General features: G+C 40.4%; 1 protein-coding gene across 5 annotated transcripts in view; it reads left to right on the plus strand.

Moving 5' to 3' along the window:
* Window positions 1-11,248, plus strand: part of Hectd2 (HECT domain E3 ubiquitin protein ligase 2) — a 77,008-nt gene that overhangs the window by 16,005 nt on the left and 49,755 nt on the right. The gene's annotated exons all lie outside the window — the stretch shown is intronic.

Here is an 11,248-nt window from a genome sequence, read left to right on the forward strand (position 1 = left end):
ACTCAGAAATCCGCCTGCCTCTGCCTCCCAAGTGCTGGGATTAAAGACGTGTGCCACCACTGCCTGGCCTCAAAGCTATTCTTTCAAGGCCAGCAGGTCCTTTTCTTGGAAAAAAAAAATTGTGTTTTTTGCTTGTTTTTTTGTTTTTTGCTTTTTGCTTCTTTCTCTTTTTTAAATTATTATTCTTTAATCTTTTTTTTTTTTTACAGTCTAGTCATTACCCCCCTCCTGGTCCGCCCTCCGACAGTTCCTCATCCCCTTCTTCTTCCCTCCTCCCCACTCCCCATCTCCAAGAGGGTGTCCCCACTCCCAACCCCTATCCCACCAGACCTCCCCACTCCTTGTATCTCAAGTCTCTCAAGCATTAGGTGCTTCTTCCCTCATTGAGGCCAGACCAGGCTGTCCTCTGCTGTATAATTGTCAGGGGGGCCTCATATCAGCAAGTGTATGCTGCCTGGTTGAGAGATCTTGGTAGGTGGGGGCGTCCAGGTTAGTTGAGACTACTGGTCTTCCTATGACTTCTTCCAGCCTTTCCCTAATTCAACCACAGGTGTCCTCCTCCTCCCCAGGGCTTCTGTCCATTGGTTAGGTGTAAATATCTGCATTTGGCTCTTTCAGCTGCTTATTGGAGCTCTTGGTCAGGGGACAGCCATGCTAGGCTCCTTTTTATAAGTGAAAGAGTTAAATTTGAGACTTGTGCTGGCTAATGAGAAAATTACAGGTTTGAGGAAAACACGGTGGACCAAGGTCGAGCATGTCCAGATGGGCCTGGGCAGGGGCAGGCGAGCTATTGGGACATTCTGGGAACTATCAGGCCGGGAAGATGTGGAGGAGAAAACATGCAAAAATATGTCCGGGTGGGCTCTGGCATGACCCAACTGAGTAATGGGTCATCTGGTCCTCTTAGATATGGTTTAAGGTCAGCCAGATGCTCTGTTGACTCAGATTACCCACCCTTAGGAATTTTCCACCCTGATCTGCACGTACACTAGCTGATATTTGAAATAGCCAATCATTATAACTATACTGATTCCTTTGTTCCCTCAGACCTTTTTCCTATATAAACCCCTAACCCCTGAGCCTCATGGTCGATTCCTCTGTCTCTTGTATGAGATACATGTGGACCCGGAGCTCCCTTATTAAACTGCCTCATGTGTTTACATCAAGACGGTCTCTCGTGATTCTTTGGGTGCACGTCCTCCCGAGATTTGAGTGGGGGGTCTCCCCACAGAGGGTCTTTCATAAGCACATCATGGCATTAGTAATAGTGTCAGGCCTTGAGGCCTCCCCTTGAGCTGGACCCTCAAGTTGGGCCAGTCACTGGACCTCCTTTCCCTCCGTCTCTTCTCCATTTTTGTCCCTGCGTTTCTTTTAGACAGGAACAATTGTGGGTCAGAGGTTTTGGCTGTGGGATGGCAGCCCCATCCTTCTTTCTGCTGGAGGTAGGCTCTACAAGTTCCCTCTCCCCGCTGTAGAGCATTTCATCTAAGGTCCCTTCCTTTGAGTCCTGAGTGTCTCTCACCTCCCAGGTCTCTGGTAGACTCTAGAGGGTCCCTCCACCTCCAACCTCCCAAGGTTGCCTGTTTCCGTTCTTTCATCTGGCCCTCAGGGCTTCACCCCTCCCCCATACCTGATCATGTTCCCTCTCCCCCTCCCTGTCTTCTCTCCCACCTAGAAGGCTTGTTAACCTGCTTGAGTTCTGTGTATGATTCCAGTCTCTTCAGCTTTGCCTTTTACAACCAGTGTAAGGTCTACTTGTAAGAAATTTGTGTGATTGGGTTCTGTCTACCTGGATAGTCTGTTTGTTTTAAGGTCACATCTACAGGTTCCTGAGTTAGGACTCTTTAACATTTAAGGAGATACAAGGACACAAACACAACAGACAGCTGTAAACTTATGGAGTATAACAGGAAGTCAGAGTGTGATAGATAGCAATCACCTTTGTTTCAGTTTTTTGTTTAAATGGCCTTTGATTCCATTCTCAATTTCAACCTAATCTTTTCTTATTTTATGGATGTTCATTTTATGTATTAGTGTTTTGCCTGCATGTGTATCTATGTACTATGTGCTTGCCTGTCCCTGTGCATGTGTATCTGTGTACCATGTGCTTGCCTGTCCCTGTGCATGTGTATCTGTGTACCATGTGCTTGCCTGTCCCTTGCTTTCTTGTCTGTGCAGATACTTTGGTTTGTGAACTTAGCTTGTCAGCTCATGTGCTATAGGTTTTCAAGTACACTTGCTGACTTTAAATATGTTCCAACTAACTAAACTCCCAGTTCTTGCCTGTTTTTCCCTCATAAGAGCCAGTCTTGTAGAATCTGGACTTAGCACCAAACTCACTCAACTTGGAGTTTTTGCATATTTCACTCTAGTTGAACAGTTGAGCAGACTTCTGTACCTTAATAGAACTCCTGTCTAGACGTCTGGCTGCTCTGTCTGGATACCACCTTCGTTCTGGTATGCTCACATGTCAGAGGTGCTACAGAAAGAACTTTTATTGAATGGGAGTTAGACTGAGTCTTTATGTAGGCGTGCATATAATTCCTTGGTATTTTGAGAAGCCTTTCTCACCTGTCAATTAAGATTATTTCTTCAGAAGTTTATAATTCTTTGCAATTGTTATAATTTTCTTCTTATGGCCAGGCATTCTCTTAACAACATATCTCCCATCTGATCTCCAAGTGGTGTTAGAGAAGCTGTGGAAGCCCAATGTGGGTTACCCCAGTGTGGGTCCCCTAACAGCTGAGGGAGATAACATTCCCTAACATTCCTTCCTGGGGATCACTTGGCTAGGTAAGCCTGTCAGACTGGCTGTCTTTAGAAAAAGCTGAGAAGTGTGGGCATTTTACCTACTATAACAGCTGCTGGGGATGGATGCAACATCTTCAAAAAAAAAGGGCCTAGAAGATAAGTAAGGTAAGAGTAGAATTGGTAACACGGCTTGCTTGCTTGTCGGCCTGCCTGCCCCCCCTTTCTTTCTTTCTCTTTGTCTTTTTGTATTTTTCTTTTTCCCTTTTATACTTAACTAAAACATTTTTTTAAAAACTTCACAAAGTACCTTTAAAAGAAGCAAAGCCTTTATCTCTGTTTTGCTGGTAATTCAGGAAAGAGTAGATATGAACTGCCGTTTTACCTAGAAGCCAGTGTTTGATTCCAAGCTCAGCTGATATCATGGGTTTATTCTTAGCAGAGCCTTGGTGTGGCCTGACCTCTGCAGTTCTTACTTGAGGAATACTTCTTTGTCATTCTAAAATAACCAAAGGGAAGAAAGGTTGTCTGAACTCGCTGGTTAGGTCGTATGAAAGTCCTGTCATGTATTTGCAGGTAAAGTAGTACGGTTTCCATTTAAGAGCAGTGTGAAGGGCAGACAGGAATAAGTGGTTAGAGGAAATGGTGCAGGAGTTGCTGTCTGGGGAGAGTAAAGGACTTGCCACGTTAGGATTTTTACCTTGGGAGTATCTCCAAGGCCTCAACCCTGGTCTTCAGGTTTCCTTTGAAAATAAACCAGTACTGGACTAAATCTCTGAGGTCTCCTAAGCCAGAATAAGTGCCTTCATTATTTTCTTAACTATTCCTGGAGAAAAGTATATCTGAAAAAATATTTTGCTACATTAGTTTACTTATCTTTTTTACTACTGTCTGCACCTAAAATGTTTATTTTGGAGAGGGGACAAGCTATTGTTTTAGATCAAAGTTTACTTTTTGAATAGCACATTTATATGATTCAAAAATGGGCTCACCTTAAGCCACCCTAAAGAGATGGTAAAATACTTATCCATTTAATGAGTTAGTGTACTTCTCCGTCCTAGAGTCCCTACCCCCAGGGCAGGCAGGCTGTTAGCAGGGCCACAGACTTTCAGCCTCAGAAGTCTGTCTGCTTTTCTGAACTACTTGGAAAGCACAGTTTTCTCTTTTACTCATTCTCTTTTCTAAGCCTGCTCTCCTAACTCATTGGGCTTCCCCAGCTTTGGCTCCACTCCTTTGAACCCTCCCTCCCAGCCACATGGCTGCCTACCACCATGCAACTGACCTTCCTGCCATCTGAACTCCAACAGCTCAGCTTCTTTCCTTTTCTTCTCCATTCTCTGCCTCTGGGCAGCTGCCGAGATTTACAGTTTGTCTGTCTGGGGATTTTCTTTTAAACGCTAATAGAATTGTTCCAGAGTTTAGAAAAATCAACTAAAAACTAGTAGCTTCATATGTGTCACTATCACATTGTTTTCTATCTCCTGTATTCTATTGTGTAAATATATTCTCAGGCTGTAGAGATGGCTCAGCGTTTAAGAGCACTGACTGCTGCTCTTCTAGGGGTCCTGAGTTCAATTCCCAGCAACCACATGGTGGCTTACAACCTGTAATGGGAATCCAACAACCTCTTCTGGAGTGTCTAAGGACAACTATAGTGTACTCACATACATTAAATAAGTAAATAATTCTTTTTTAAAAAAATATATTTATATATATTCTCATACATACATATTTTCCCTTACATGTACATCATCCAGCACCTTGGATTGTTATTTTCAGTTGTTTTATTTGAGGTATCTTTCTTGTTCTTTACAATTATATTCCATTATATTAGACATGCATGTTTATTCAGACCTCATTAAAAAGAATAAGTTGTATCTATCCTTTTTTTAAAAGCAGAAACAGTACCACAACAAATGACTTTATATATATTCCATTTTGTTTATCTCCAAAATGTTTGTAAGACATTCCTGGAAGTATAAGTGTCAGATCTGGCCATGCATATATTTCTAGTTTTCTTGAGTTTCGAATCCAGGTATCTCTAGGGCCTAACATCTGTGTCTTATGTAGTCTGTAATTGTCAAGTAACTTACTGAATCAAGAAAGGAGTAGGAGATAATTTTTCTGTGCTGGCTTGTTTGCCCTAGTAAGATACCAAATCCTTCTCAGGTCTTTAATTCTGTAGGACAATCTAGTATGAAGCATCTAGTTCATTAAAGATGAGCTCCTATAAAAATAATTTGTATTTTTAATGCAAAGTACATAAAAGAACATTTCAGTCATGCTCAGAGTTTTACATACACTTCACTGAACTTGGTAAAAAGTCCATCTCCCAAACTTGTGAACGTGTAACTGCTTTATCAACCACTTTATTAACCACTTTATTAACCACTTTATTTGGCTCTGATGTCTAAAGTGCTATGAATCATAGGGTTTTCCCCCTCTTCTTCCTTTTCCCTCCTTTATTTAGCTTTCTTTTTGCTAAATGTTCAGGAAAGTACTTTTATAGACAGTGATGTAAACACCACCTGTTATGAATAATCTTCTCTGGTCTTTCCCAGTTTCTGCTTCATGCCACAACTGAAGTAGTCAAAAACAGCACAAGAACTGAACTGAGAGAGGGAACCTTCACATTGTCCCATCATGCCTTGCATGGTGCTCACACTGACTGCCTGCAACTCTCTGTGCACTCTCAACCGTCTAACCCTCATAGGCCTTTGTTTAATGGTCACAGAATGGGGCAGTTGTGGATAATGAACTATAAAATATCTTCCGTACCTAAGTTTTATGAGTAATATCTAAGATGGAATTTGTCAGTGTAATGATTTTGATTGATCTTTGAAGGATGCTTTTGTTTTTGTTAGGGTGATGTTTTGGATACATTTACAGTATATTAGCTCCTGTTTCCAATAGGGTTTGCCTTCTGCTTCTCGACTTCATTCATGGTAGAAGATTGGCCATTGTTCAATATTGGAAAAATGCAAATTTTATAGCTTTTCAGACGAGGTTTGAATCCTGTTTCTGTAATGTACAATCTGCCATTCTAGAAAAGCTAATCTTATTCTATTTATTTTCCCTGTAAAATGAGGTAATAAAAGCCAGATGGGTGGTGGTGGTGCACGCCTTTAATCCCAGCACTTGGGAGGAAAAGGCAGGTGGATTTCTGAGTCTGAGGCTTGCCTGGTCTACAGAATAAGTTCCAGGACAGCCAGGACTACACAGAGAAACCCTGTCTTGAAACCCCCCCCCCAAAAAAAAGAGGTAATAAAAAGCTATCCTGGCTGGGCAGTGGTGGTGCACGCCTTTAATCCCAGCACTTGGGAGGCAGAGGCAGGCGGATTTCTGAGTTCGAGGCCAGCCTGGTCTACAGAGTGAGTTCCAGGACAGCCAGGGCTACACAGAGAAACCCTGTCTCGAAAAACCTAAAAAAAAAAAAAAAGCTATCCTGTAAAATTAAAAGGATACATGGAAAGAAAACATTTAAGACATACTTAGTTCCATACCTTATATAGTTCAGCAAATGTAAGTTATGAATAATTTTTGTTTACATATGTGTATATTTGTATGGTGAAGAATTGTAGAAGAGATTATGATAGAGCAGAGTTTCTGTTACCCCATTTTAAATGTTATCCCCTTAACTGGTTTCCTCTCGAAAACCCTCTATCCCCTCCCCCTCCCCCTGCTCACTAACCCACCCACTCCAGCCTCACCGCCCTAGCATTCCCCTACACTGGAGCATCAAGCCTTCATAGGACCAAGGACCTCTCCTCCAATTGATGAATGACAAGGCCATCATCTGCTACATATGCAGCTAGAGGCATGTGTACTCCTTTGTTGATGGCTTAGTCCCTGGGAACTCTGGGGGAATCTGGTTGGTTGATATCGATGTTCTTCCTATGGGGTTTCAGGCTCCTTCAACTCCTTCAGTCCTTTCTCTTAACTCTTCTACTGAGGACCCTGCGCTCAGTCCAGTGGTTGGCTGCAAGTATCCATCTCTGTATTTGTAAGGCTCTGGCAGGGCCTCTCAGGAGACAGCTATATCAGGCTCCTTTCAGCATGTACTTATTGGGATCCACAATAGTGTCTGGGTTTGATAACTGTGTATGGGATGAATCCCCAGATGGGACAGTCTCTGGTTGGCTTTTCCTCCAGTCTCTGCTCTACACTTTATCTCCATATTTGCTCTTGTGAGTATTTTGTTCTCCTTCTAAGAAGAACCAAAGCACCCACACTTTGGTCTTTCTTCTTATTGAGCTTCATGTGGTCTGTGAATTGTATCTTGATTATTTGGAGCTTTGGCGCTAATATCCACTTATCAGTGAGTGTGTATTATGTGTGTTCTTTTGTGACTGGGTTGCCTCATTCAGGATGATATTTTCTAGTTCTATCCATTTGCCTAAGAATTTCATAAATTCATAGTTTTTAATACCTGAGTAGTACTCCATTGTGTAAATGAATCACATTTTCTGTATCCATTCCTTTCTTGAAGGATGTCTGGGTTTTTTCCAGCTCCTGGCTATTAAAAATAAGGCTGCAGTAAACATAGTGGGACATGTGTCCTTATTACATGTTAGAGCATCTTCTGGGTATATGCCCAGGAATAGTATAGCTGGGTCCTCAGGTAGTACTATGGCCAGTTTTCTGAGGAACCACCAGACTGATTTCCAGAGTGGTTGTTGTACCAGCTTGCAATCCCACCAGCAGTGAAGAAATGTTCCTCTTTCTCCACATCCTCACCAGCATCTGCTGCCACCTGAGTTTTTGATCTTAGCCATTCTGACTGGAATTTCAGGGTTGTTTTGATTTGCATTTCCCTGATGATTAAGAATGTTAAACATTTCTTTAGGTGTTTCTCGGCCATTTGATATTCCTCAGTTGAGAATTCTTTGTTAAGCTCTGTAGTCCATTTTTAAATAGGGTTACTTGGTTCTCTGGAGTCTAACTTCTTGAGTTCTTTGTATATATTGGATATTAGCCCTCTATCGGATGTAGGATTGGTAAAGATCTTTTCCCAGTCTGTTGGTTGCCTTTTTGACCTACTGACAGTGTTCTTTGCCTTACAGAAGCTTTGCAATTTTATGACATCCCATTTGTTGATACTCGATCTTAGAGCACAAGCCAATGGTGTTCTGTTGAGGCATTTTTTCCCCTGTTCCCATGTGTTTGTGACTCTTCCCCACTTTCTTTTCTATTAGTTTCAGTGTATCTGTTTTTATGTGGAGATCCTTGATCCACTTGGACTTGAGCTTTATACAAGGAGATAAGAATGGGTCAATTTGCATTTTTCTATATACTGACAGCCAGTTGAACCAGCACCATTTGTTTAAAAAATGCTGTCTTTATTCCACTGGATGGTTTTAGATCCTTGGTCAAAGATCAAGTGATCATAGGTGTGTGGGTACATTTCTGGGTCTTCAATTCTATTCCATTGATCTTCTTGCCTGTCTCTGTACCAATGCCATGCAGTTTTTATCAGTATGGCTCTGTAATACAGCTTGAGGTCAGGGATGGTGATTCCTGCAGGAGTTCTTTTATTTTTGAAAATAGTTTTCGATATCCTGAGTCTTCTGTTATTCCAAATGAATTTGAGAATTACTCTTTTTCTACAAAGAATTGATTTGGAATTTGATGGGGATTGCATTGAATCTGTAGATTGCTTTTGGCAAGATGGCCATTTTTACTATATTAATCCTGCCAAACCAAAAGCATGGGAGATCTTTCCATCTTAGATCTTCGATTTCTTTCTTCAGAGACTTGAAGTTCTTGTCATACAGATCTTTCACTTGCTTGGTTAGAGTCATAACAAGGTATGCAATATTATTTGTGACTATTGTAGTGGGTGTTGTTTCCCTAATTTCTTTCTCAGCTTGTTGATCCTTTAAGTAGAGGAAAGCTACTGATTTGTTTGAGTTAATTTTATATCTAGCCACTTTGCTGAAGTTGTTTATCAGCTTTAGGAGTTCTCTGGTGGAATTTTTGGGGTCACTTAAGTATACGATCATGTCATCTGCAAATAGTGATATTTTGACTTCTTCCTTTCCAATTTGTATCCCTTTGATCTCCTTTTGTTGTTTAATTGCCCTGGCTAGGACTTCAAGTACTATGGTGAATAGGTAGGGGAAGAGTGGGCAGCCTTGTCTAGTCCCTGATTTTAGTGGCACTGCTTCAAGTTTCTGTCCATTCAGTTTGATGTTGGCTGCTGGTTTGCTGTATATTGCTTTTACTATGTTTAGTAGATATGGATCTTGAATTCCTGACCTTTCCAAGACTTTTAGCATAAAGGGATGCTGAATTTTGTCAAATGCTTTTTCAGCATCTAATGAAATAATCTTTTTCTTTTGAGCTTGTTTATGTAGTGGATTACATTGATGGGTTTCCGTATATTGAACCATCCCTGCATTCCTGGGTTGAAGCCTACTTGATCATGGTGAATGATTGTTTTGATGGGTTCTTGGATTCAGTTGGCAAGAATTTTATTGAACATTTTTGTATCAGTGTTCATAAGGGAGATTGGTTTGAAGTTCTCTTTCTTTGTTTGGTCTTTGTGTGGTTTAGGTATAAGTATAAATGTGTATTCATAGAACGAACTAGGTAGTCTTCCTTATGTTTTTATTTTGTGGGATAGTTTGAGGTGTATTGGTATTAGGTCTTCTTTAATGGTCTGATAGAATTCTGCACTAAACCCATCTGGTCCTGGGCTGTTTTTGCTTGGGAGACTATTAATGACTGCTTCTATTTCTTGGGGTTATGGGGCTGTTTAAATGTTTTATCTGATCCTGTTTTAACTTTGGCACCTGGTATCTGTCTAAAAAGTTGTCCATTTCATACAGATTTTCCAGTTTAGTTGAGTATAAACTTTTGTAGTAGGATCTGATGATTTTTTTGGATTTCCACGGTTTCTGTTGTTATGTCTCCCTTTTCATTTCTGATTTTATTAATATGGGTACTGTCTCTGCCCTCTGGTTAGTCTGGCTGAGGGTTTACCTATCTTGTTGATTTTCTCAAAGAACCAGCTCCTGGTTTTGTTGATTCTTTGTATAGTTCTTTTTGTTTCTACTTGGTTGATTTCCGCCTTGAGTTTGATTATTTCCTGCCTTCTACTCCTCTTGGGTGTATTTGTTTCTTTTTGTTCTGGAGTTTTCAGGTATGCAGTCAAGCTGCTAGTGTAAGCTCTCTCTTTTTGGAGGCACTTAGAGCTATGAGTTTTCCTTTTACCACTGCTTTCATTGTGTCTCATAAATTTTGGTATGATGTGTCTTCTTTTTCATTAAATTCTAAAAAGTCTTTCATTTCTTTCTTTCTTCCTTCCTTGACCAAGTTATCATTGAGTAGAGAATTGTTCGGCTTCCATGGGTATGTGTGTTTTCCGTTGTTTTTATTGGAACTTAAGGCCAGCCTTAGTCTGTGGTGATCTGATAAGGTGCATGGGATTATTTCAGTCTTCTTGTATCTGTTGAGGCCTGTTTTGTGACCAATTATATGGTCAGTTTTGGAGAAGATACAATGAGGTGCTGAGAAGAAGGTATATTCTTTATTTACATGTCAAATGATATCTCCTGTCCTGGTTCCCTCTCTAGATCTCCTGTAGTTTAAACCCTAGACTTTCTGAGATCCTATTTTTAACTTTTCTTTTCCCTCTCTCCCCATCCCTCTTTCCCCTTTTTATATTGTTTTGTCTTTGGGGAAATTTCCTTAAATTCTTTCTTTTCTCTCCTGACCCTGTCTCCCTTTTTCTCCCTCCCACCACCAGTGATTGAATGTAAGGTTTTGAGTATAATAGGCAAGCACTGTACAGAGTCCAACAAAGCTGTCTAGACTAACCCCAAATTTATGATCTTTTTCCTTCAGCTTCCTGCCTAGCTGGGATTATAGGCATGCACCTCCATGCTCAGCAGCATAAAGATCCTTTCTATTGAGTATTTAATTCTTGTAACTGTGTCTTTAGATATTAAGACTTCTTTGACACACTCTGCATATTTCTTTTACAGAACTTTCTCATGTCATCATTTTTTTAATCCACCAGAAGAAATGATAGCTTTCTAAGATAGGTTTCCACCCGACCTCTGTTCATGGACTTTGATTTACTGAAGTTTTATTTTTATTTTTTATTTATTTATTTTTTGTCTTTTCCACATTGGAAGCTTTTGATCAGAAACTTATATTTAGCTTTCTGCTTATTATTTGCACTAAGGAACAAAATAATTGAAATCTGAGGCATGGGTAAGGTTATTAACCTTAAGCTTTATCATAAGGTGATATGGATGGGCTTCTGTTTAGGGAAGTCTGATTAATTAACATCATTATTTCTTTTGAGGTATGTCAGATTCTCCAAGAAAGCTGTAATCTTCTCTTGTGGTATGGGGAGAGAGGGAGAACTTACAGAGTGAAGCTGAATTGACTGTTTGATTTATTAGGAGGACGAGATGAAAGTGGTTTCTTGATAATTTTTAGAATCTAGCAATTAGCATTTTCTTCCCTTATTCTTGCTGCTTTTTTTTTT

The sequence above is a fragment of the Mastomys coucha genome, unplaced genomic scaffold (genome assembly GCF_008632895.1).
Source record: "Mastomys coucha isolate ucsf_1 unplaced genomic scaffold, UCSF_Mcou_1 pScaffold21, whole genome shotgun sequence".
NCBI classification, from domain to species: Eukaryota; Metazoa; Chordata; class Mammalia; order Rodentia; family Muridae; genus Mastomys; species Mastomys coucha.